This window comes from Podarcis cretensis (assembly GCF_951804945.1).
Source record: "Podarcis cretensis genome assembly, chromosome: 3".
Taxonomy (NCBI): domain Eukaryota; kingdom Metazoa; phylum Chordata; class Lepidosauria; order Squamata; family Lacertidae; genus Podarcis; species Podarcis cretensis.
The window spans coordinates 2,754,739-2,780,858 of record NC_137172.1 but is presented as its reverse complement, the minus strand read 5'-3'; the positions used below and the strand labels follow the sequence as shown (position 1 = coordinate 2,780,858).

Below are 26,120 nucleotides of genomic sequence, written 5' to 3'. Positions count from 1 at the left end.
AGTATACCATGAAGTTTAGCTGGTGATATATCACAAAGTTGAAAACCAGCGCCATTCCTATTTCAGACATCCTGATATATCAGTATATCACAATGTTTAGCTGGTGATCTATTGTGATATTGAAAACCATATATTACCAAGCCTTACTATCGACCCATCCAGCTTCCTTGGTGCCAAAGCCCTTGTCCTAACTTTCATCATCATCAATAACATTTATATACCACTTAACCTGCAAAATCCCATAGCGGTTTACGTAAAACGGAGCTAGACGATTTAAAAACGCAAGATGCATGTACAACATTAAAAGCCGACAATACAAAGAAACAGATGAGTAAAACAGAGAAGCCATCAATAAAGCACTCAGTTATATATTGATAAAACAGGACAAGGTGGTGGACCTTACAAAGTATATACACAAAGTATCAAATGTGGTGACAGTAATAATAATACAAGAAAACACCACCGCCACAAACTGGCTTATAAGTATAAAACCCAATTTACTACAGCAATAACTAGAATAGAGATAGACTTGTAACTGTTCAAACAACAAACTTACTAAGGTGCCATGTGCGAGACAAAGCCTGGAGATACTTTAAACATGGAGTGGATAAATGTACAACTCTAGCTTAACAAGTTACATGTGCAGTAAATGTTATACAGACTGGATAAATGATCCGTTCAACAAGTAGTGTAAGACCAGTCACAGGACGGCAACCCCGTGCCGCCACAACGGCAAGGGTAGCACACTGGAGAATATGAAAAGGTTTTTCAAAGCTGTTTTTCAAAGATTGAGCTGGATGAGATGTTCTTCAATGGGTCTTGTGTTGGAAACAGGTCTCCCTTTGCCCACTTGTGTTATTGTCACCAGGCATTGATTTGCCTTCCCGTAATTGATCCACCAGCATGACCCTGACCCAACTGCGGGAGGCAGTGGAAGACAGAAGTGCCTGGCGTCCTCTGGTCCAGGGGGTCACGAAGAGTCGGACACGACTAAATGACTAAACAACAACAATAACAAATTGATCCATGCATACGGCTTTGTGTTTCCAACTCAAGACCCATTTAAGAACATCTCATCCAGCTCAACAGTGAATCTTACAAGCCTGGGAATAGATGGGTCTTTAGGACATGTTCGAAGCTCGCCATAATTTTTGCCTCCTGAACAGCACAGGGAAGGGTCTCTGACCTTGTTGACTGGGACAGAAAAGAGTCCGGCAATAGCTGGAGCATCCCTGGTCCCCATCCCTGGTTTAAAAGAGTAACCCTGCAAGCAGGATTTTGGGGTCTCGCCAGCAGGGCCTGCTCTGTGGAACCCCTCCACCTGGAGAAGGCAGGCTTGGAGTTACAATACGATACAATACAATACGATAATCTTTATTGTCATTGTCCCATACAGAACAACGGAAATGAAAAAAAAATCAAATCTACATAAGACATTCAAAACCAACAAGCCTGCTATCCCAGCTATCCCAGCCTGGTTAGCCCCCTAAAAACTCTGATACTCCATTTTTAAAATAATATACACTCCCATAAAGACTCCTTACACTACATTTAAAAAGTGTTGGTGCTGACCTTGAAAGCCCTAAACGGCCTGTATACCTGAAGGAGTGGCTCCACGCCTATTGTTCTGCCCGGACGCTGAGGTCCAACGCCGAGGGCCTTCTGGCGGTTCCCTCGTTGCGAGAAGCCAAGTTACAGGGAACCAGGTAGAGGGTCTTCTTGGTGGTGGCACCCACCCTGTGGAACGCCCACCCAGCAGATGTCAAAGAGAAAAACAACTACCAGACTTTTAGAAGACATCTGAAGGCAGCCCTGTTTAGGGAGGCTTTTAATGTTTAATGCTGTATTGTTTTTAACACTCGATTGGAAGCCACTCAGAGTGGCTGGGGAAACTCAGCCAGATGGGCGGGGTATAAATAATAAATAATACTTATTATTATTATTATTATTATTATTATTATTATTATTATAATAAAACCAAAATCGCATTTGGGTAGAAACTGTTTCTCAGGGGGCTAGTCCTAGTCTTTATAACCCTGTAACTTCTTCCAGAAGGCAGAAGCTGAAAGAGATCATTTCCGGGGGTGCGCACTATCCTGCGCTATCTCTGCAGCTTTCTTATGGCACCTGGAAGCATAGATTCGATCCAAGGTGGGAAGAGTGCACCCAATTCCTCTCTCATTCCCCCGCAGGGGAACTGAAACAGCGGGAGAAAGAAAGAAAGAAAGAAAAGAAAGAAAGAAAGAAAGAAAGAAAGAAAGAAAGAAAGAAAGAAGTCGGCTCCATTCGCTGCAAACATCAGAGTGACGCACTTTGAGCATACACCCTGAAAACAGAAGGAGGAATGTACCTCTGGAGAGTTGGTCCACTTTCCAGCACCACGCCAGCCTGAGGCCGCAAGGGTCGGCCATGGAGACAGCCACGTGAGAAGGATCAGCGATGCTCTTTGCCCATGCCAGGAGACAGACCAGGGGATTGGGGTGGGTTTCTGGTTCTCTGCTATGCGCTTCTCCTAGCTAAGAAATGCAATTGCAGGTGTGAGAAAACCTGGCTTGGTGTATAGCAGGGCTTTTTGCACCTGCTGGGAATTGTGCCAGGAAAGAGAGAGAGAGAGAGAGAATATCTTTGTCATCTCCAGGGACTGCTCTCCCCAGAAGATGGAAATAAAACACAGCTTCTGCCAGGCTGGCATGAGAGTCTCTGCTGAGTCACAGGGATGCTGAGGAGGCAGGATGGAAAAATGGGTCTCTTTGTGTCTTGGGCAGTGGGGGCTGAGTTGTGGGTGCGAGGTGGGGGTTACGAGGAGAGCTTTAAGGTTAATCACCCAGACGATGTTCAAGATCGGGGGGGGGGGGGGGGTGAAGCGCAGAAGAATGATGTTGCTTTCTACCTGAGTCAATGAGGTCTGCATTGAAGGCAGGCAGGAAAAAAGCAGAGTTAACAAACATTCCCTTCTCCTTGCACTGTGCAGGCTGGGGGGGGGGGGAGGTTGCCGGGCGGAACAGCCTCCCTCAGAAACAAAGACCCATGGAAAGCAGCTCCAACCACATGGAGCATCTTTCAACAGCATGATGAGCGCGTGGCGAGGAAGCCAGCCTTTGCCAACCTAGCGCCCTCCAAATATGTTGGACTGTAATTCCCATCGGCCCCAGGCAGCACTACACTTATGTAGGGGAAAAAATCCGAGGCACAAATGTGGGATGTGAAACACAAGAGCAGTCAAGTACAACATTCCTAGAGTGAACATGCTTACACATGGGGAGGAATGTTTGTCCAGCCAGCAGGTAAACTTCCTGTTTCCTTCTGGGCTGGGACAGACTTTCTCTGCATGTGACTAGAGGTGGGCGTGGCCTCACCTGTGCAGGTAACGACAAAAGCACAGGGCAGGGCAGCCATCTCCCTCTCTTTGACTACATGCATCGAAGAAGCAACATCTGCTTAGCCAAAGACAAAGGGACAAAGGGACTGTCTCCTTATGAGATAGTTTCATAGTGTATGTTACTTTTCAAAGCTAAGTCTGCCTTCTGGGATCCGATTGTGAACAGAATGATATGTGAGTAAACCTTTTTATACTTTTACAGAAGACTGTGTCGTGTCTTATCTTTTATGAGGGAATGAGGGGAAAATACCAGAACAGTTATTATAGAGGCTTTAGCGAGCCTGAGCTAACGCATCCGCTGCAAGTTTAAAAAGGGGAATGTTACTCTGCTAAATTGTGGAACTTGTTAACACAAGTGGGAAAAGGATATAATCAGACAATATATCCTCTCCTGCATCCCTGAACATTCCCACAACAAATATAAGATGGAGGACATCTGGCAGTGCATGTGAAAAGAATCTAGGGGTCTTAGTGGACAACAAGTTGAACATCAGTCAACAATGTGATGCAGCAGCAAAAAAAGCTAACACTATTCTAGGCTGCATCCACAGAAGTCTGGTGCCCAGATCAAGGGAAGTCATGGTACTGCTCTAGTCTGCCTTGGACAGATCACACCTGGAATGCTGTGTCCATTTCTGAGCACCCCAGTTTAAGACCAGCGTATTGGCAAGGCCCTACGGCAATGGCTCTCCTCTCTGAAAGGGTATGGAAGAACGTGAAGCCGACATCCAATACCAAGATAAAGGTCCACCAGGATTGTGTGTTGAGCACCCTGCTTTGTGGAAAGGGGTTTAAGGATACTGACACACGTTTCAAAGAGGTTTGACAATCACTTATTATGCTAAGTGTCTGCACCTCCATCGTTCAGCCCGGACACAGAGGTCCGGCTCCAAGGGCCTTCTGGCATTTCCCTCCCTGCAAGAAGTGAGGTGACAGGGAATCAGGCAGAGGGCCTTCTCGGTGGTGGCACCCAACTCGTAGAACGCCCTCCCATCAGAAGTCAAGGAAATAAACAACTATCTGACTTTTAGAAGACATCTGAAGGCAGCCTTGTTTAGGGAAGTTTTTAATGACCACAGAGCCTAGGAACTTCTGATCAGAAGGTCAGCAGTTCGAATCCCTGCGATGGGGTGAGCTCCCGTTGCTCGGTCCCTGCTCCTGCCAACCTAGCAGTTCGAAAGCACATAGAATCATAGAGTTGGAAGAGACCACAAGGGCCATCGAGTCCAACCCCCTGCCAAGCAGGAAACACCATCAGAGCACTCCTGACATATGGTTGTCAAGCCTCTGCTTAAAGACCTCCAAAGAAGGAGACTCCACCACACTCCTTGGCAGCAAATTCCACTGTCAAACAGCTCTTACTGTCAGGAAGTTCTTCCTAATGTTTAGGTGGAATCTTCTTTCTTGTAGTTTGGAGCCATTGCTCCGTGTCCGCTTCTCTGGAGCAGCAGAAAACAACCTTTCTCCCTCCTCTATGTGACATCCTTTTACATATTTGAACATGGCTATCATAGCACCCCTTAACCTCCTCTTCTCCAGGCTAAACATGCCCAGCTCCCTTAGCCGTTCCTCATAAGGCATCGTGCAAGTAGATAAATAGGTACCACTCCGGCGGGAAGGTAAACGGCGTTTCCATGCGCTGCTCTGGTTCGCCAGAAGCGCTTAGTCATGCTGGCCACATGACCCGGAAGCTGTATGCCGGCTCCCTCGGCCAATAAAGCGAGATGAGCACTGCAACTCAAGAGTCAGACTGGACCTAATGGTCAGGGGTCCCTTTACCTTTACCTATTTTAATGTATTTTTAATCTTTTGTTGGAAGCCACCCAGATGGGTGGGGAATAACAACAACAACAACAACAACAACAACAACAACAACAACAACAACAACAACAACAAATTTATATCCAGTCTTTTCCCTGACAGGGACTCAAGACGGCTTGCAGATAAAATAGAGACAGCTAAAAACTGGGGGAGGGGGGGACATTAAAAACAATTAAACATTCATACACACACACACACACACACACACACACACCCTAATAATTAGAATGAAAACATCACAGCACCAGCCATTTCCTTAAAATCCCCATTCCTGGAGAACTCTGGGAATTGTAGCTCTGTGGGGGGCGGGGGAATAGGGAATCTCTTAACAATGGGCAACACTCTTAATAAACTACGTTTCCAGACATTCTTTGGTGGCGGTGGGAGCCATGGTGGTTTAAAGTGATATGGTATGGGGCCGTGAGGCAAGGTGAGGCGATTGCCTCGGGTGGCAGGATTGGCAGGGGCAGCAGACCCAGACTCCAATGGGGCACTTAGATGCTTTCCACACACATCACGACCTAGATAGTCTCCCTCATCCTATCGTTGCGCCTTCTGATTTCTGCTTTAACAAGATCCACGCCTATCCAAGCGTCTTCTTAGGGGAAGGAAACCGAAAACGGGACCCGTCCTCTTTGCCCCTGACTCTGCAGTCTGAAATTGTACCAGCCAGGCAACAAACAAATAATAAATTGCCTCCTGCTCCTGATCAGTTCTGAATATCAGCTGAATATGTCGCTTGGCAGAGCTGCCAAGACTCATTTAGAACATGAAAATACATTTAAGGTGTTGATTATAATACCTTAACAGCTCATGCAGGCATCAAAGCGGCTAAATAAAGGTTGCAATCCCTACTGGCAGCGGTTAAAGATGAATTACTGTAATTATCCCCTATTAGATCAATTTCCTCAGCTCCAAAAGTTCTGCTTCAGTGTTTTTGCGTTGTCTTGTTTGTTTGCTGGCAAGGTGGGAGAGAGCTGACCTGCCGCCTCATCTGGGTTATCCAAAAATTGGCAGGTTCAAGACAGGTAAAGTTCCTCTTTGTGCCGTGTGTCATTCACCTACGGAACTCACTGCCACAGGAGGGAGTAAATGGCCACCAACCTGGCCTAAAAGTGAATTATTAGACAAATTCATGTCTGAAAGAAGATTGGACATATTAGCCCAAGGGACTTGAGAAAATTCAGCCCGGCTGTTGTTTCACCAAAAAATGGAGTTTGGCGCTCACCTAGTCTAATGGATTACTGAATATTGCTTTATTTGATATAAGTTGCTTATTCTAAAGTTATTGTGACTTTTTCTATTGCATCAGATTGCTGCTATTAATGTTTGATGTTTTATTACTATTTTTATGCGTGTTGGAAGCCACCCAGAGTGGCTGGGGCAACCCAGACAGATGGACGGGGTATAAATAAAAATAAATATTATTATTAAAAACCTCAGCATCTCTCTTGCACAAGCAGAGCACTTGCTCTCCTCTCTATTTAAATCTCCCTTTGTGTAGAGATTTTCAAAAGGGATACATGAGAAATCTGAAGAATCATGAATTGCGCAAGCTGTTTATGTTAGCCAGATTTAAAAGGTTTCCCTCGATGATAGTGAGAGAAAGATATTGAGCTCTCCCAGAATCAGAGCGTCTCTGCAAATGTAGTAAACAGGAACCTCATACTTTGGAGCATATTTTCTTTTCATGTGATTTTGGCATTTATGCCAGAAGACAATTATTAGAGGCCTTACAACTCAATAGGCTGAATTCTATGATACCAACGGTTCAGGGCCCTGCTTTCAGACAGGAATGATCAAATTACTTTAATAGTGGCTGAATTTTTCAGTGCTGTCCATGTAGAAAGACTGGGCCATATAAAGAGATTTAGTGGTTCTTAATAGATAGGTGATGTGGTAGTGTTGTATTGTATTATTTATGCAAATTGATTTCCTCTGGAGTTAAAGTTCTGACCGGGACAAACCTTGTTATGCTGAGCTTGTACTATGCACAATTTGTATACGGTGTCTGTTTGATAATGTGTGGTTTGCTATGCCTAATAAAGGATATTTGATTTGATCTCTCTTGCACAAATTGTGCATCCTCCAGCAAGGGGAAGCCAACAAGCTTTTTGGGCAAGTCTGCCCCCCTGTCAAGCAGCTCTTGCTATTAGGCAGTCAAAAAAGCAGAGACATCACCTTGCTAACAAAGGTCCGTATAGTTAAAGCTATGGTTTTCCCAGTAGTGATGTATGGAAGTGAGAGCTGGACCATAAAGAAGGCTGAACGCCGAAGAATGGATGCTTTTGAATTCTGGTGCTGGAGGAGACTCTTGAGAGTCCCATGGACAGCAAGAAGATCAGACCTCTCCATTCTGAAGGAAATCAGCCCTGAGTGCTCACGGGAAGGACAGATCCTGAAGCTGAGGCTCCAAGACTTTGGCCACTCATGAGAAGAGAAGACTCCCTGGAAAAGACCCTGATGCTGGGAAAGATGGAGGGCACAAGGAGAAGGGGATGGCAGAGGATGAGATGGTGGGACAGTGTTCTTGAAGCTACCAACATGCGTTTGACCCAACTGCGGGAGGCAGTGGAGGACAGGAGGGCCTGGCGTGCTCTGGTCCAGGGGGTCACGAAGAGTCGGACACGACTAAACGACTAAACAAGAACAACAACAAATATTTAAATATTTTCTTTAGTTCATTATAAATCATCTCCCAAAAGTTCTTAACTTTATCACAAGTCTGCCACATGTGGTAAAAGTCTCCATCAGCCTCCTTGCACTGAATGCAGGAATCTTTTTTGCCCATTGTGGGGCTTGAATTCAGGACCCTGAGATTAAGAGTCTCATGCTTTACTGACTGAGCTATCTGAGTGTCCAGTTCTACCCCCTTCACTTCAGGTAGTTGGAGGAGAGAAGCAAATAGGCGGAGGGGTGGACTAGATGACTCTATGGGTCCCTTCCAACTCTACAATTCTGTGGGAAAAGGCAAGATTTAAAAAAAGGAAACTCGTTTTAGATCTGCTCCAATCCGGGAAGGCTAAGGGGATTTGCCAGCTTCCGCATCATCTGGGACTTTGGATTCACGAGCAGGTTTTAACATACGGTCTCTGAGCCAGAATTAATGTCCTAGATCAGGAGGGGAAACAGACCGGAGTGCAGAAATGGAGTCTGCTTGTGGCTTTCTGGAATCTGCTAATGTTGCTTCTCAGGGGGTTGCCCTCAATGACAATGCCATGTGACCGCCTGATCTGACCCCCCCTCTCCCCACTTAGCAAGTCTGCAGTATGTCATGGCTGGGGTGTTTGCACAATGTCCCTCCCCTTTCCCCCCGCTGTGATGTGAACAGCACCTAGTTCAAATTCTGGCAGCACCTTCTGAGATGCTTGCCTCTGCTCCACGAGAGCAAAATACCCTCTTCTCCCTGCCACCTCCCTCTCATTTATTTCTCTTTATTTCCATTATTAACAACCAAAAAGTACAGTAGCGAGCTATTGCATAACAACAACAACAACAATTTATTTATACCCTGCCCTTCTGGCTGGGTTTCCCCAGCCACTCTAGGTGGCTTCCGACAGAATATTAAAATACAATACAGTGGTACCTCGAGTTAAGTACTTAATTTGTTCTGGAGGTCTGTTCTTAACCTGAAACTGTTCTTAACCTGAAGCACCACTTTAGCTAATGGGGCCTCCTGGTGCCGTCGCGCCGCACGTGGCAGGATTTCTGTTCTCATCCTGAAGCAAAGTCCTTAAACTGAGGTACTATTTCTGGGTTAGCGGAGTCTGTAACCTGAAGCGTCTGTAACCTGAGGTACCACTGTAACCAATTAAACATTAAAAGCTTCCCTAAACAGGGCTGCCTTCAGATGTCTTCTGAAAGCCTGGTAATTGTTCTTCTCTTTGACATCTGGTGGGAGGGCATTCCACAGGGTGGGTGCCACCACTGAGAAGGTTCCCTCTGCCTGGTTCCCTGTAACTTGGCTTCTCACAGTGGGGGAACCACCAGAAGGCCCTCGGGGCTGGACCTCAGTGTCCGGGCAGAACGATGGGGGTGGAGGTATACTGGGCCGAGGCCGTTTAGGGCTTTAAGGGTCAGCACCAAGACTTGTGCTCAGAAACAAATTGTGCTCAGAAACAAATTGTGCTAAGAAACGTATACCATATTGTTGTTGTTTAGTCGTTTAGTCGTGTCCGACTCTTCGTGACCCCATGGATCAGAGCACGCCAGGCACTCCTGTCTTCCACTGCCTCCCGCAGTTGGGTCAAACTCATGCTGGTAGCTTCGAGAACACTGTCCCACCATCTCGTCCTCTGCCGTCCCCTTCTCCTTGTGCCCTCCATCTTTCCCAACATCAGGGTCTTTTCCAGGGAGTCTTCTCTTCTCATGAGTTGGCCAAAGGATTGGAGCCTCAGCTTCAGGATCTGTCCTTCCAGCGAGCACTCAGGGCTGATTTCATTCAGAATCGATAGGTTTGATCTTCTTGCAGTCCATGGGACTCTCAAGAGTCCCCTCCAGTACCAGAATTCATAAGCATCGGTTCTTCAGCAATCAGCCTTCTTGATGGTCCAGCTCTCACTTCCATACATCACTACTGGGAAAACCATAGCTTTAACTATACAGACCTTTGTTGGCTTGTCAACCCCTTGTTTATCCTCTCCGAGGACATCAGCCTAGCGATTTGCTTTTGCCTCGTGTGCTGATATCATGGTTTGCTCCTGGCTTTGTCGCAAATGCCAGTTTCTGCAGGGCCTTGCCTCTCCAACAGCCGCCTCTCTGTGGCATTCCCGTTGCCAATGCCCGTCTCCTTGCCGCGATATTGAAGGCAGCCGCAGGGAGGAAAGACGGCCTTTTTATTTTTTGCTGAGCACTTCTGGGGCGAGCGATAGAGAGGAACCCAGGACTAAAACTTTCTGTTCTGCAATGCTGGTGCTCAGATTCTCCAAGCAGAATACATTCGCGCAGATTAGTCACATTTCATCGAATCATAGCATTTGAACAAAGATGCTCTAATTGGCGTGCCTGGTGCACATTCAAGCTTCCCTTTTAAACACCCACTCTTGCTCACTTCATCCTTGGCTCGGGGGAAACTGCTTTGACTCAGGTTTGGCTCTTTGCAGCACTCAGAAAATCCATCCTCGGTCTACATAAATGCAAAGAATTGTAGAATTGAAAGGGTCATCTGGTCCAACACCTCTCTTCTTTGCCCAGCTGCTGCCAGCTGAGTCTGTCTCTTTTACAGCTTCCTTGTTCCAGCCTTGCAAGTGAGTCATTTCTGTGGCCTCTGGGCTCGTGCAGACTTTTAATATCCAGCTGCCCACAAGTCCTTCTGTTCCTCCTCGAGGCCTAAAAATAAAAGACCTTTTAACACACCTGGCTTGAGCGTTTACCTGGAATCGGTTCTTATTCACCATAGGCGAGCGAGCAACCTTTTTAGACTCCTGTATTGATTGCTGCTATAATAGTCTCTGTACAAATTCTCCCGTGTCTCAGTTTCGACTGCTTCATTCCGCTTGCTAACCGTCCCTGCCGTTTCCCCATCTCATTAGGAATAATACAAGTTCTCTCGTCTGAAAATCCTTTGTGTGTTGTTGGTTCAAGTTGCCCAACCTTATTTGTGCTGCTTGTTGTTGTTGTTTAGTCATTTAGTTGTGTCCGCCTCTTTGTGACCGCCTGGACCAGAGCACGGCAGGCACTCCTGTCTTCCACTGCCTCCCGCAGTTTGGTCCTTGTGCCCTCCTTGTGGCCTCCATCTTTCCCAGCATCAGGGTCTTTTCCAGGGAGTCTTCTCTTCTCATGAGGTGGCCAAAGTATTGGAGCCTCAGCTTCAGGATCTGTCCTTCCAGTGAGCACTCAGGGCTGATTTCCTTCAGAATGGAGAAGTTTGATCTTCTTGCAGTCCATGGGACTCTCAAGGGTCTCCTCCAGCACCAGAATTCAAAAGCATCAATTCTTCGGTGATCAGCCTTCTTTATGGTCCAGCTCTCACTTCCATACATCACTACTGGGAAACCCAGAGCTTTATTCCTCTATAACACCACAAAAACCTACAATTCATTTTGTGTTGTTTCTGCAGAGGTGTTGATGCAGAGGCCACTTCTTCTTGGAGCAATGATGACAGTATGTTGTTGTTGTTTAGTCATGTCTGACTCTTTGTGACCCTATGGACCAGAGCACACCAGGCACTCCTGTCTTCCACAGCCTCCCGCAGTTTGGTCAAGCTCATGTTCGTAGATTCGAGAACTCTGTCCCACCATCTCGTCCTCTGCCGTCCCCTTCTCCTTGTGCCCTCCATCTTTCCCAGCATCAGGGTCTTTTCCAGGGAGTCTTCTCTTCTCATGAGTTGGCCAAAGTCTTGGAGCCTCAGCTTCAGGATCTGTCCTTCCAGTGAGCACTCAGGGCTGATTTCCCTCAGAATGGAGAGGTTTGATCTTCTTGCAGTCCATGGGACTCTCAAGAGTCTCCTCCAACACCAGGATTTAAATATACTTTCCCCCAAAATCCAGAAGCCTTCTTGCTGGGTTTGATGGGGAAAGAGATCAAGAAATCGTATCAAAGACTGATCATGTATGCCACAGCAGCGGCAAGAACCATGCTGGCCCCAAATTGGAAGCTACCCTACAAGAAATTCCAACCATTGCGGAGTGGCAGACGAAAATGATGAACTATGCGGAGTTAGCCAAGCTGACCAGCCAAGCTGATTCGGGACCAGGACGACCAGAGATTCATAGAAAGTTGGAGTAAATTTATGGTGTATTTACAGGATAATTGTAAAACTTTAAAAACACTGGCAGGATTGATATAACTCCTAAAATGTAATAAATAAGAGACTCAGTATTTAAAATACGCGATTTAAAGAAATAAGGGATACCTGTCGAAGGGAAGGAGGGAAGTCATAAGCTCGGCAGAGCTAAATTATAGATGTGATTTGATGTATTGTATGAAACTGTGTTGAGAAAATAATAAAAAAATATTGACAAAAAAGAGATTCCTGCATTCAGGGGGTTGGACTAGATGATCCCGTGAGGTCCCTACAATGCTGCAATTCTATGATTCCCTGGAATCTGTTTGTCTATTTCATTTCCCTCCCACCTTGGAGGAATATTTAATCCCCACAACAATTCTATAAGGTAGGTTGGGCTGATAGACAGTGAGCTTTGTGGCCAAGTGGAAATTCGAACCCTGGTCTCACAGGTCTTAGTCTGACACTCTGACCACTACAACACACTGCCTCTTTCCAAAGCAAGGGTGGCCTGGGTGCTATTCTTGCTCTCAATACGTACTTAAAAAGAATCACTAAAATGCTATTTTAAAATATTTTCATAATGCCTTCCCACTTTTTCCAAAACATTCAGGGCAGTTTACTGTAAATCATATCGCTAAGAACAGAACCAGAAGCTCCAGTTAAATATATATATCCATCCATTTTTGGAAACCGAGTTCTTTTCTTGATGGTGTTTTATGTTGCAATGTTGTAAACCACCCCAATGCTTTCTGATATGGCCTTATAGAACTACTTCTAAATATAGAAATAAAGGCAGGCCTGCAGGTTCTGTGTTGCCTCTGGAGGCCACAAGGGCAGGTTGTATCTGCAAAGTTCTCACTCGACAACCCAGGCAATTGCAGAGCTCAGAAATCAAGAAGGATTCCCAGTTCAGCAACACACTTTAGCCCAAGGGTCCCCAATGTGGTGCCCCCAGAGGCCTTTGCTGGCACCCAGAGGGTCCCATCCCCCTACTGAAATTAAGTTTTGAAGGAGAATGGCATGTCTCCTTTTGGGATGTGCCTGGTGTGGGAATGTTCAGGGATGCAGGAGAGGATATATTGTTTGATTACATCCTTTCCAACTTGTGTTAACAAGTTCACAATTTTAGCAGAGTAACATCCCCCCTTTTAAACTCACAGAGAATGCGTTTGCTCAGGCTCGCTAAAGCCTCTGTAATAACTGTTCTGGTATTTTCCCCTTATTCCCTCATAAGACACGACACAGTCTTCTATAAAAGTATTAAAAGAGTTTACTCACTCACATTCTGTTCACAATCAGATCCCAGAAGGCAGACTTAGCTTTGAAAAGTAACATACACCTGGAAACTATCTCATAAGGAGACAGTCCCTTTGTCCTCTCTTGGCTAGAGGCCAAGAGAGCATCTTTGGCTAAGCAGATGTTGCTTCTTCGATGCATGTAGTCAAAGAGAGAGAGATGGCTGCCCTGCCATGTGCTTTTGTCGTTACCTGCACAGGTGGGGCCGCACCCACCTCTAGTCCCATGCAGAGGAAGTCTGTCCCAGCCCAGAAGGAAAAAGGAAGTTTACCTGCTGGCTCTACAAACATTCCTCCCCATGTCTAAACATGTTCACTCTAGGAATGTCGTACTTGACTGCTTGGCATAAGAACCCTGGAAGGAAGCCAAACTGTGGAACTCCCTGCCACAAGAGGCAGTGGTGGCCACGAACTTGGATGGCTTTAAATGAGGATTAGACAAATTCATGGAGGAAGAGAGCTCTATCGAGGGCTCCTAGCCAGGACGGTTCTGCTTTGCCTCCACAGTCAGAGGCAACAATGCTTCTGAATGCCAGCTACTGGAAACCACAAGAGGGGAGAGTTGGTCTTGTGTTCGAGTCCTGCCTGCAGGTTTCTCCCACAAGCATCTGGTTGGCCGCTGTGAGAACAGGATGATGGGCTAGATGGGACATTGGCCTGACCCTGCAAGTTCCTCTTATGATTTTAGGAATACCATATTTTTCGTCCCATAGGACGCTCCGTCCCATAGGACGCACCTACTTTTTTTTGGGGGGGGGGAATAAAGGAAAAAATTTCCCCTTTATTTCCCCCCAAAAACCAGGTCGGGGAACAGTGGGATGGTGGCGCTGCACCTCCCCACTGTCCCCCGAGCTTTTGGGGCTGGCCGATGTCTGTCCGGCGCGCGGGCGCTCTGGTTCTGGGCGCCCCACCCGCCGGGCGGCAGGCTGCTATCCGCAGTGTGGGGAGCCCTGCGGGGAACTCCTGCAGGGCTCCCCACGCTGCGGATGTCTGTCCGGCACGCGGGGCGCTCTGCTTCAGGGCGCCCCGCCCGCCGGGCGGCAGGCTGCGGACACCTGCGCGAAGCACGGGGCGTCCTCCAAAGGGCGCCCCGTGCTCCGCGCTGCCAGCTGCCGCCCGCAAGCCCTGTGCGCCGGGGGGGGGGAGTTCCCCCGGGCGCGCAAGGCTTGCGGACACCTGCGCGAAGCACGGGGCGTCCTCCAAAGGGTGCCCCTTGCTCCGCGCTGCAGGCTGCCGCCCGCAAGCCTTGTGCCTGGGGGGAGTTCCCCCGGGCACGCAAGGCTTGCGGAGAGCATCCTGGAGCCTGGAGAGCACCGACGCCTCTCGCTCTCCAGGCTTCAGCGAAAGCCTGCATTCGCCCCATAGGACGCACACACATTTCCCCTTCATTTTTGGAGGGGAAAAAGTGTGTCCTATAGAGCGAAAAATATGGTAATCATAATCAAATTTTATTTATATGCTGCCCTCCCCAGCCGAAACCGATCAGCTAATAACAATAAAATCACATAAGTGATTTTACATAAAATCACAATCAATTACATAAAATCAAAATCAATTAATTAAAATACATTCTAAAATTAATACATTCTAACTCAGAAGAGGCATTATATGACATCTTTTATCCAACTCAGTACTGTCAGAAAGTTTTTTCGAATGTTTAGTCGGAATCTCCTTTCTTGCTACTTGAAGCCATGGGTTCGAGTCCTACCATCCGGAGCAGGAGAAAATAAACTTGTTTGCTCTAGCACGTGACAGCCCTTGAGACGCTTGAAGATAGCTATCCTATCTCCTGTGTCTCCTCTTTCCCAGGCTAAACATATCTTGCTCCTTCTGTCAGGAGCTCATCCTACACTTGAGTAGGACTCTGGTAGAGACACATGCCCGGCTGGCATGTTCTCTCCCTCCTGGCCGATCGTTCGGGAGCTTCATAAGCTTTCTCCTGCCAAACCATCACAGTGACTGATGCCAACAGATATCGGCACACTTAGGGATACACAGGAGTCTTCGCAGCTTGCGTGACAGACCTCAGCAACTCAGCATTTTGGCTAATCTACTTTATTTACATATAAACACACACGGAGCACTGCAACATGGCTCCTTCTCTCTCTAGCATCAGACAGCAAAGAGAAAAAAAGGACAAAGGACAATAGTCCCACTTCACGGAACACAGTAACACAAACATCCTGTCTCTGTCACTTCCCGAAACATACACCGTCATGTGAAAGACAACAATCCCATGACTGCAATCACGGAGCAGGAATTCTAACACTTTCAAACGTTCCTCGTCAGGCTTGGTTTCCAGACCCTGGATGTGCCAGGGATTAAATCAGGAACCTTTTGCCCGCGGAAGAAAGTGCTCTGCTTCTAGGTATCAGGAAAATAAGGAAAACTACGTACCAGCCTGAACTGGGCAAGATGAGGTCACGATCCGAGTTGGCGTCAGAGACCTTTGTATGATGTTCTTTGCAACGAAAACTGAACGTAAGTCCCTTTCGAAGCTCAAGTTTATTTTGGGCAAACTTCACTATATATCCAGAACGAATGGACAGGCGAAGATCCATTCCACACACACACACACACCCCGATTTATCTCAGTCACATAAGCTTCTTAAAAACGCACAGATAGTTTTCATTAGATTACAAATGGCCGGAGGCTTAAGAAGTAATTTGTGTCGGCCAGATCCTGCGTCAGGGATCTCTTACACTTTTATCCCGAATTTCCTCCTGAGAGCACAGTTCTCCCCTTAGAAACGTAATTTTAAAAATACTATGTGAGGGGTATTGTTTCTGCTTGTTATTATGGGATGCATTTCTGACACTGACAGGTAGGGCTGGGAGAAACCACCTGCCTGAAATCTTGGAGATCTTTCATTCCTGCAAAGTGTACACGGTCGGGAACTAGATCATAGCTGTCAACTTTTCCCTTTTCTTGCGAGGAATCCTATTCGGAATAAGGGAATTTCTGTTAAAAGAAGGGAAATGTTGACAGCTAAGAACTAGATGGAGAAATAGTTTGACTCTGGTATAAGGCAGGTTTCCGTGCTCCTAACCTGACGGCTCATCCTTCCTCCAGAGATTTTGCAGGCTGCAGCAGATCGTGATCCTTCTGGGGAGAATAAACAAAGAAAACCTGAGCACTAGAAAGGATGGGGTGCAAAAACTGTCTCTCTGCAGCCTCCCATCCCTTCCTCTTCATTGCAGCTGTGAATCACAGCCTCCTGTAATTCAGACTAGACTCCTCTCTCAACCACCCTGGAAAGGCAAACCCAGAAATCTTGGTGCCACCATCAACCTCGAGACAGGCAGATCATGCCACTGCCCACCTGCAGGCTTGCCAGGGAGCTAATAAGACAAGCTGTCTCTCAAATTATAGCACGAGGAGGTGAAGAATGACAAGCGATCCGTGGAAGAGTGAGAATCAGCTCTGCGCTACTCATCCCCTTGCCTGTCACCCGCTGGATTTTCCAACACGCATGCTAAAAAGGCAGAGAGGATAGGCTTTCTGGCACCAGAATCTGTCAGAGAGGAACTCGCTGCCTCACCAGCTTTTGCCCATTTATTTACGATTGTGAACACGGGTGCCGTGGTTCGTATAGCACCGTCCACTTTGAATCACCTTCTGTAATAATAATAATAATAATAATAATAATAATAATAATAATAATATTTATACCCTGCCCATCTGGCTGGGTTTCCCCAGCCACTCTGGGCGGCTTCCAGCAATGTGAAAAGGATCTAGGAGTCTTGGTTGACCACAAACTTGACATGAGCCAACAGTGTGACGCGGCAGCTAAAAAAGCCAATGCAATTCTGGGCTGCATCAATAGGAGTATAGCATCTAGATCAAGGGAAGTAATAGTGCCACTGTATTCTGCTCTGGTCAGACCTCACCTGGAGTACTGAGTCCAGTTCTGGGCACCACAGTTCAAGAAGGACACGGACAAACTGGAACGTGTCCAGAGGAGGGCAACCAAAATGGTCAAAGGCCTGGAAACGATGCCTTATGAGGAACGGCTAAGGGAGCTGGGCATGTTTAGCCTGGAGAAGAGGAGGTTAAGGGGTGATATGATAGCCATGTTCAAATATATAAAAGGATGTCACATAGAGGAGGGAGAAAGGTTGTTTTCTGCTGCTCCAGAGAAGCGGACACGGAGCAATGGCTCCAAACTACAAGAAAGAAGATTCCACCTAAACATTAGGAAGAACTTCCTGACAGTAAGAGCTGTTCGACAGTGGAATTTGCTGCCAAGGAGTGTGGTGGAGTCTCCTTCTTTGGAGGTCTTTAAGCAGAGGCTTGACAACCATATGTCAGGAGTGCTCTGATGGTGTTTCCTGCTTGGCAGGGGGTTGGACTTGATGGCCCTTGTGGTCTCTTCCAACTCTATGAGTCTATGATTCTATGATTCTTGTGAACGCTTTGAGTAATGAGCTCCGCTAACCTGGAAGTTAACTTGGAAGCCAACTTTGCCCCAGGATGCGAGTGGAAGTTGTGCACCGCTGGCGTGGCAGCAGCAGGAGACCCCATTAGCGAAAGAATGCCTCATGTTAAGAACGGTTTCAGAATAAGAACGGACCTCTGGAACGAATTAACTTCGTAACCAGAGGTACCACTGTACTTGTTTATTTCCTTGACATCTGATGGGAGGACATTCCACAGGCAGGTGCCACCACTGAGAAGGCCCTCTGCCTGGTTCCCTGTCACCTCGCTTCTTGCAGGAAGGGAAATGCCAGAAGGCCCTCGGTGCTGGACCTCAGTGTCCGGGCTGGACGATGGGGGTGGAGATGCTCCTTCAGGTATACTGGACTGAGGCCGTTTAGGGCTTTAAAGGTCAGCACCAACACTTTGCATTGTGCCTGGAAACGTACTGGGAGCCAACGTAGGTCTTTCAGGACTGGTGCTATGTGGTCTTGGCGGCCGCTCCCAGTCATCAGTCTAGCTGCCGCATTCTGGACAATTGTCTCCAAACAAAGCGCAATCCGAATAGTGGACAAGGCTCCCTCCTTTTTTCAGACCTTGAGATTTATCAGTATATCACAATGTTTAGCTAGTGACATATTGTAAAGTTGAAAACCAGCTTCATCGTTATTTCCAGATACCGTATTTTTCACTCCATAAGATGCACTTTTTTCTTCCTACAAAGTAAGGGGAAATGTCTGTGTGTCTTATGGAGCAAATGCGTGGTCCCTGGAGCCGAATTGCCCAGGGGCAAAAAGCAGAAACAGGAAGACTAAAGCAATAAGAAGAGAAATTAGAAGAAAAGGAGGAGCAAAAAACTGCTCCAGCTAAGGAAAAGACACTAAGGCAAACAAGAGGGAAGGGAGCTAATTGGCAAGCTATCGGGAGAGAGATAAGGGACGTGATAAAGGAGGTTGCCGGGGGGGGGGGAGGTAAAAGCACATGGATCCTCAGGATTTTTGCATTGGGTCAACCCAAATTCACCATCAGATCACATAGCATGTCCATGGCTACAGCCTGCACCAAAAAAATCATGCACTCACTGTTTTGTGGGGCCGCAGTGGCGCAAAAACGTGATTACAAAGCACAGATCCACATGGATCCTCAGGATTTTTGCATTGGGCTACCCCAAACTCACATTCAAATCACATTTCTGTGGCCACAGCATGAACCACAAAAATCATACATCCACTGTTTCGTTCAGAATATTTTTTTTCTTGTTTTCCTCCTCTAAAAACTACGTGCGTCTTATGGTCAGGTGCGTCTCATGGAGCGAAAAATACGGTATATCAGTATATTGTGATGTTTAGCTGGTGAGACATTGTGATGCTGAAAACCAGATATCGCCCAGCCCCAGATGCCAGTGGGAAACCAGGAAACAGGATTCGACTCTCCCCTCTTGTGCTTCAGCTGGGGAGGGTGGGATATAAATAACATTATTATTATTATTATTATTATTATTATTATTATTATTGATGCTGGAGCATCTGGACCCCCTTTGGGCCTGTCCCAGTCTCTTCTTAGGCTATTTTCACATGCAGCACAATGACACACAGTTCTGCCGAACGCAGCACTACGTAGGCAAATTAGCTCTCTTCCGCCTGTCTGGCCCAAAGAATGCGGTATTATTTTAAAAGGGGAGTTTTAAAAAAACACACAAACCAAGCTCTCTGCAGTTCACATGTGGCTCATCCCCTTCCGCTAATGACTTCTTTAGCCGGGATTCATTCTGGCAGGATTCACAGCAATTAGCATCGCTGGTTTTTAATTGCATTTCACTTCTGGCGTCTCAGGCAGGGTGCAGCTGTCATGGGGGCAAGCCTCTCCCCATAGACCCACCCCTGCCTTCCACCCCCAGCCCCACTCTCCAGGAATTGTCAGAAGGGACTGCTAAGTGCTGAGAGACTGCAATGCACAAACCCACACACACCACACACCGACACCGGATCCTGGCTGCAAGACGTTTTCTCTGCACCGCAGTCCAGAGCGGCAAAACAAGGGATGGTTGTCTGTTGCAAGCCCAGCCCCCAAACTGCACATTTTAAGGCGTTTTTTCAAAGGCAGACCTAAAAGGGTGTTGAAACCGCACAAAACAAAACATGGACCAGAGGAGCAAACAATAATTATCCCCCCCCCCTCGAGGGGAGCACTTGCAAAAGTGAAGCATAGACAGCTTGAGCTTCTCTCCACCCGTACAAAGAAACACAAGGTTGGTCCTGATTCTGAGATCAGCAGGTGAGGCTATCAACAACAACAACAACAACAACAACAACAACAACAACAACAACAACAACATATTATTTATTCCCCAGCCACTCTGGGTGGCTTCCAACAAAACACTAAAATACAATAACCTATTAAACATTAAAAGCTTCCCTAAACAGGGCTGCCTTCAGATGTCTTCTGAAAGATTGTTAGTTGTTTTTCTCTTTGACATCTGATGGGAGGGCGTTCCACAGGGCAGGTGCCACCACCGAGAAGGCCCTCTGCCTGGTTCCCTGTAACTTGGCTTCCCGCAGCGAGGGAACCACCAGAAGGCCCTCAGCACTGGACCTCAGTCAACCTGGGTCTGAACTGCAAACACTTTTGACTGCAGGTGGACGTCTACCATATTTATTTACTTACAGCATTTCTATACCACTTAATATGTTAAAAACATGGTCATCTGTCATGGGTGCTTTAGCCAGGATTCCTGATTGCAGGGGGTTGGACTAGATGATGTTCAGGGTTCCCTCCAGCTCTACAATTCTATGATTTTATGTCGAGGCTCCGTACTCTTGCATCTGTGGCTCTAGGAGGACACTTGCTTTAGCTATTTTGCTCTGCAGGCACATATTCTGGGGTTTATCAGCCCTTAGGATAATAGAACTGTAGAGCTGTCTGAAATGCAGGAATCTCAGCTAAAGCATCCAGGATAAAACTTCTGCTTAAAAAACTCCAACGAAGGCGAGTTCACCACCTCCTGAGGCAGACCGTTCCACGGTCACACAGCTCTTGCCCTCAGAAAGGTCTCCCCGGTGCTTAGGAAACCAAACCAATAGGGCCCAGTCTTTGTCAACTTGGTGCTGTCTGGTGGTTTTGAACTACAACTCCCGTGGGAGTTGTAGTGCCAAACTTCCAGAGGGAACCTGGCTGGAGAAGGCTGGGCTACCCAATTTGACCCGGCGGGGAAATGTCGGGGAGCAGGGATTCGCCCTGCTCCAAAAGGTTCCAAACAGCCAAACCAGAAGGAAAACCTGCAACCTCCAGGGAATGGCAATTGTTCCACCCCAAGGGGCGTGGCTGGCGCTGTGGGTTAAACCACTGAGCCTAGGGCTTGCCGATCGGAAGGTCAGCGGTTCGAATCCCCGCAATGGGGTGAGCTCCCGTTGCTCGGTCCCTGCTCCTGCCCACCTAGCAGTTCGAAAGCACATCAAAGTGCAAGTAGATAAATAGGTACCACTCTGGCGGGAAGGTAAACGGCGTTTCCGTGCGCTGCTCTGGTTCGCCAGAAGCGGCTTAGTCATGCTGGCCACATGACCCAGAAGCTGTACGCCGGCTCCCTCGGCCAGCAAAGCGAGATGAGCACCGCAACCCCAGAGTCGGCCATAACTGGACCTAATGGTCAGGGGTCCCTTTACCTTTAAGGCGACTGCACCCACAAACCTGGATGATCTGAAGACATCCCAGCCATGCACTGCGACAAAACAGACCTCTATGAATCTATGCACAATTGCCAGGCCAGAAATGCAGAAAAGTAGAGGAATAACTCCAGTACCTGGAATTGTACCTGCCTTGCAAGGCTCACGATAGGAATTTATCTGAGCCCCCCAGGATTGGATCGGCTTGTAAAAGTGATCCCAGCTGAAATGCGTTCTGCAGAGAATCCACCCCGGGCGGGAAGGCCGGGATCTGGTGGCGCCAATGCCCCCTGCCCTCTAGAACGCAGAAGGGACGGGCGCAAATTTAATCATCTCTCCCTGCGCGACGAAGGCTGCAGGGGAAAGAGGGCTTTTGCCAGCTGCCGCAGCCAGATGTTTGACATTAGCAGCCCTCTAAGTGTAAAGGATTTGCCTCTGCGAGCAATGTGGCTTTCGGCGGGGTCAGGAAAGGATAAAATGCAATCGGACTAAGTGTTTTGCAGGATGCGAGCCAAGGAAAGGGAGACCTGCTGGTATTGTGAATCACCAAGCTGGGATGAGCCAGGAAGGGAAGCAGCAGAAGCAAAGAACTTGGGCTGCAAAGACTCTCTGGGTGACCTTGGCACCCTGCAATCAGTGTTAGAAACTCAGGTATATAAGCTGGGCGCCCAATGGCTCCTTAAACCAAGGTCAGAATCGCCAAAGCAGCATGTCTAGTTGTCATCTTGGGGCAAGGCAGCTCAAAAATCTTATTTTTGTTGTTGAGGGTTTTTTCTTTTTGCAAAATCGAAAAAAGCATCTACAACTTTTCTGTCTGGATTTCCACTTTTTGAAATATGGCAACCCTATGCAACACCATAAAGTCTCACACGGGATATAACTGATCTATGGAAGGAGCTTTATGATATGAAAATAGAGACGATGGTTGTACTATTGTAACTCAAGAAAACCCTTAATAAGGACATTTTTAAAAAAATCACTCGCTGCCAGATCTACAGGGGTTCCAGTATATTTAAGGTATTGTTACAGAAGTTTCTCCCCCTCCCCTTTGACGGTTTTAAACGGATGTTCTGCTTCTGTGTTTACTCTGGCTTAAGATATCTCTCTACATCAATAAATCTATATATATGACTTGCATTGTAAAAATAATTAATAAATAAATCTGGCCAGTTCAGAGGGCGACCTTGAATTGGATTAAGAACTTGGAGAAGTGAAAGAAGAAAATTTGCTTGCTCCAAGGATAGTCCGCATATATATTGGCCAATTCCAACCTCTTTTTCTTAATGGTGACACGGACCATTCATAATGTAGGAATATTCTTCAAAACTGTGAGCAGGGCAGGTGAAGGCAAGAGACAAAAATTCAATACAGTGGTACCTCGGGTTAAGTGCTTAAGTACTTAATTTGTTCTGGAGGTCCGTTCTTAACCTGAAACTGTTCTTAACCTGAAGCACCACTTTAGCTAATGGGGCCTCCTGCTGCTGCCGCGTCGCTGGAACCCTATTTCTGTTCTCATCCTGAAGCAAAGTTCTTAACCGAGGTATTATTTCTGGGTTAGCGGAGTCTGTAACCTGAAGCGTATGTAACCTGAGGCACCACTGTATATTGAATTGCTGCTCCTGCTTAGGCTGCACAGGAAAAGCGTTTGGGTTCCTGAAATTCATTCTGATTTGTGCAGGTCAAATATAACGGACAGAATTCTAAAGGAGATTGTATTAGTGTGCACAAACAGCCCAGATCCGAGGATCCCCGGATGGTGGAGACGACAGGTGTCCAATCCTGGCACCTGGGCACCTTCACTTGGTCGCACGGGACAGCGAGCCAGGTGCAAAATGTGCCTGGCTAGTTTTGAACCCAGCGTCCGCAATCTAGCAACGCTGATCAACCTCACAGGGGTGTTGTGTAAGGATGACACAGCTGTGGGCACCACGGTTTAAGAAGCTGGAAGGTGTGCAGAGTGGGCCAATCAGGATGATCAAGGGTCTTAAGACCAGGCCTTATGTGGGATGTTTAGCCTGGAAAAGAGTTAAACATGAGAGCCATATTTGGATATCTGAAGCACTGTCACACGGAAAGCTTTGTTTTCTGCTCTTCCAGGGGACCCAAAGGACATCTAGTCCAACCCCCTGCAAGGCAGGATCTGTGGGGAAGGAAAAGAATGTATAGGAGTTGTGCAAGAACGTGGAGCCTTCCCATTTCCAGTGGAGGCTGTGCAGGAAAAAATTCCTGGGGAAATTGCGCTCCCAATTGTGGTTTGAGGTCGGCACACAGCTCCCCTTGAATTATCTGAGGACAAGGGAGAGATATTTTGGCAAAGCGTCCACAAGGCAGCAATCCATTGACACTCGACAGAACGCAAAGACGTCACTGCGGCGGAGATGTCAAGCAGACAGATTCGGGAAGGAATCCAGCAAATTATACCATGTTTGCAAATTGCACGCCAGCTTTTTACAACTAGCTATACAGTATATATATATAAGGTGACAAAAAGGCCAGTTAAACTTTAATGTTCATTTATGCAGCACTTTTTAAACACAGGCTTGCAGACAAGTCGTACTCAAGTTTATAAGCCCTCAAATGAATTTAATCCCACCGTCGCTATCACACTGCATTAAAAATATGAATGGGATGTCTTCCAAGATAGACTGCCAAGAGTTCAAGTCAAGTCTGGCATTGCTCGACTTGAAGGCTCCCAAATGCTCCCTGGAAAAGCAGCAAGGCGGTTCGGCTGCCCTTACTGGGCAAATGGCAAATGGGTAACCTCAACGAGCCCATTTTACAGATGGAGAACTGAGGCGAGGCTAAGAAACAGGACTGGCCCACTGCCGTCATGGCAAACTATCCTAAAGGAAGACTTTTGAGCTGAGGTTGGAAGCCCATCTGTCGGGGATTCCTTAGCTGTGGTTCCTGCACATTCCAGGGGGTTGGACTAGATGGCCCTTTGGGGTCCCTTTCACCTCTACAGTGCTGTGATTCTGTGGTCCAGCTAAACTGCAGCAAGTCTCTTTTTTTAACTGGGGATCTCTCTCCTCGGTAGCTATTCCATATTAAGGACTGATCTTCAGAAGGAAATGGAATATTCCACAAAGCAAGGGTTAAGTACTGCAGTTGAGAGGCACAGCCATATCAAAATCCCAAAACAAGCCCAAACCCCAATATCACAGTTTATTCACGAAACATGATTCACCCATGACTGGGAGGCAAGCCAAAATAGATCAAGCAAAAAAAGGAAGAAGAAGAAAACACAATCCCAAAGGTTGCAGTGGTATTTGCATCAATCTTTGAACTCATCTTTACTCCCTCCGCCACGGATCAGGCACAGAACATTCGTGGACATTCAAACAGGAAAAGTCCGTCACAGACAGAACTGCCTGCAAGCAAAAATGCAGCAGCTAAGGCTTTAGAGCTCCTGGCTCAGGGCAGCAGAGCAAAACCTGGGCAGCAAAACACTGGGAAAGTGGCAATCCTAGAAGAACGTATTTTCAGCTCACCAACCAAACTGATTTGTGCATCGCCGGGGGTTGGACTAGATGACCCTTCCTATTTTTTGGGTTGCAAGGGAACAACGACGAAATCAGCCTCAAAAAGAAGGCTCTCTTGGCTCAGCTTTTGCAAGGAATCTCGGAGTTTGACGCAGCAGAAGCCGGCTTGGTGTGTGTGAACCTTGTGCAAATCGGCACCCCCCCACCCCCCCACCCCACAATTGCCTTTGCAAGCCTTGATTCAGAAACATCTGCCTGTTGCAACTCTGGAGAAAGACCAGCTGCATCACTGAAGCTGGCTTTCGGAGAGGGCTGCAGGAACCGACCTGCTATCTGCAGGATCGGGGCCCTGGGATGGCATTACTCGCCAGACAAACCTGAACAAGAGAGGGGGGTAACCATGCCCAGATTCACACACACACACACACACACACACACACACACACACACACCCGCCCTGCAAACACACACAAAGCAGATTGTAAACACAGACTCACAGCTGCGAATGCTGCATTGCAGGGGGGTTGGACTAGATGATCCTTGGGGAACCCTCCAGCACTACAGTTCCAGGATTCTATGATAATAGAGGACACCCCCCCCCAATTGCACAGATCACACACACACCAAATCCCACAGACCAACCTCCCCTGGATTTGCACCCCCAGAGCAAGGCAGCGGCAGACACCAGGCTGTGTTATCGCAAGCAAAATATGGGGAGGGGGGCAGGAATGGGACCCATTGAATATGGCAATCCAAGGGAATTAAGTAACAACACGGGGTTTTTTTGGGGGGGAGGGGGGCGTGCAGGGAGTAGTGGCCAAAAATAGTTGCCTGCGCAGCAGAAGCGTTCCCTGGTCTCCAGCAGAGATTACAACTTTTGTTCAATAGGCTGCCAATACAAGAGGGGATTTTTATTTTTGCGGGGGGGGGGGTTAACCCTTTGATGCCCTCTGCAGAGCTCTATTCTACTGGACTCCAGCCTTGGAATCCTTTGTAGTCTTTACTGAGTTCCAGGGAAAGGGGGAAATAGAAACTGGAGGAAAGGAAATGCCGTGATTTTTTTTGGGGGGGGGGGGCGGTCATAAAAAGGCAACTTGCAGGGGCCTAGACTAGATGACCCATGGTGTCCCTTCCAACTCTACATTTCCACAATTTCTTCTCCATGTCGCTGTGGAGCCACGGGAACAAGACCCTGCCTGCTCCTTAACACCAAAGAAGCTCCCCTGTCAGTCTTGATTTCTACCTGCGGGGAATTCCCTTTCGTGCCTTTTTTTTTGGGAGAGCAGATTTCAAACTGCCATCTGAAGCTGGGGGCGGGGCGGGGGGGGGGCACAATCCAG

At 47.4% G+C, this 26,120-nt stretch overlaps 1 protein-coding gene across 5 annotated transcripts in view; it reads right to left on the bottom strand.

Annotated features, from left to right (window-relative positions):
• The window catches only part of EFR3B (EFR3 homolog B), a 148,076-nt gene that overhangs the window by 89,219 nt on the left and 32,737 nt on the right, over window positions 1-26,120 (bottom strand). The gene's annotated exons all lie outside the window — the stretch shown is intronic.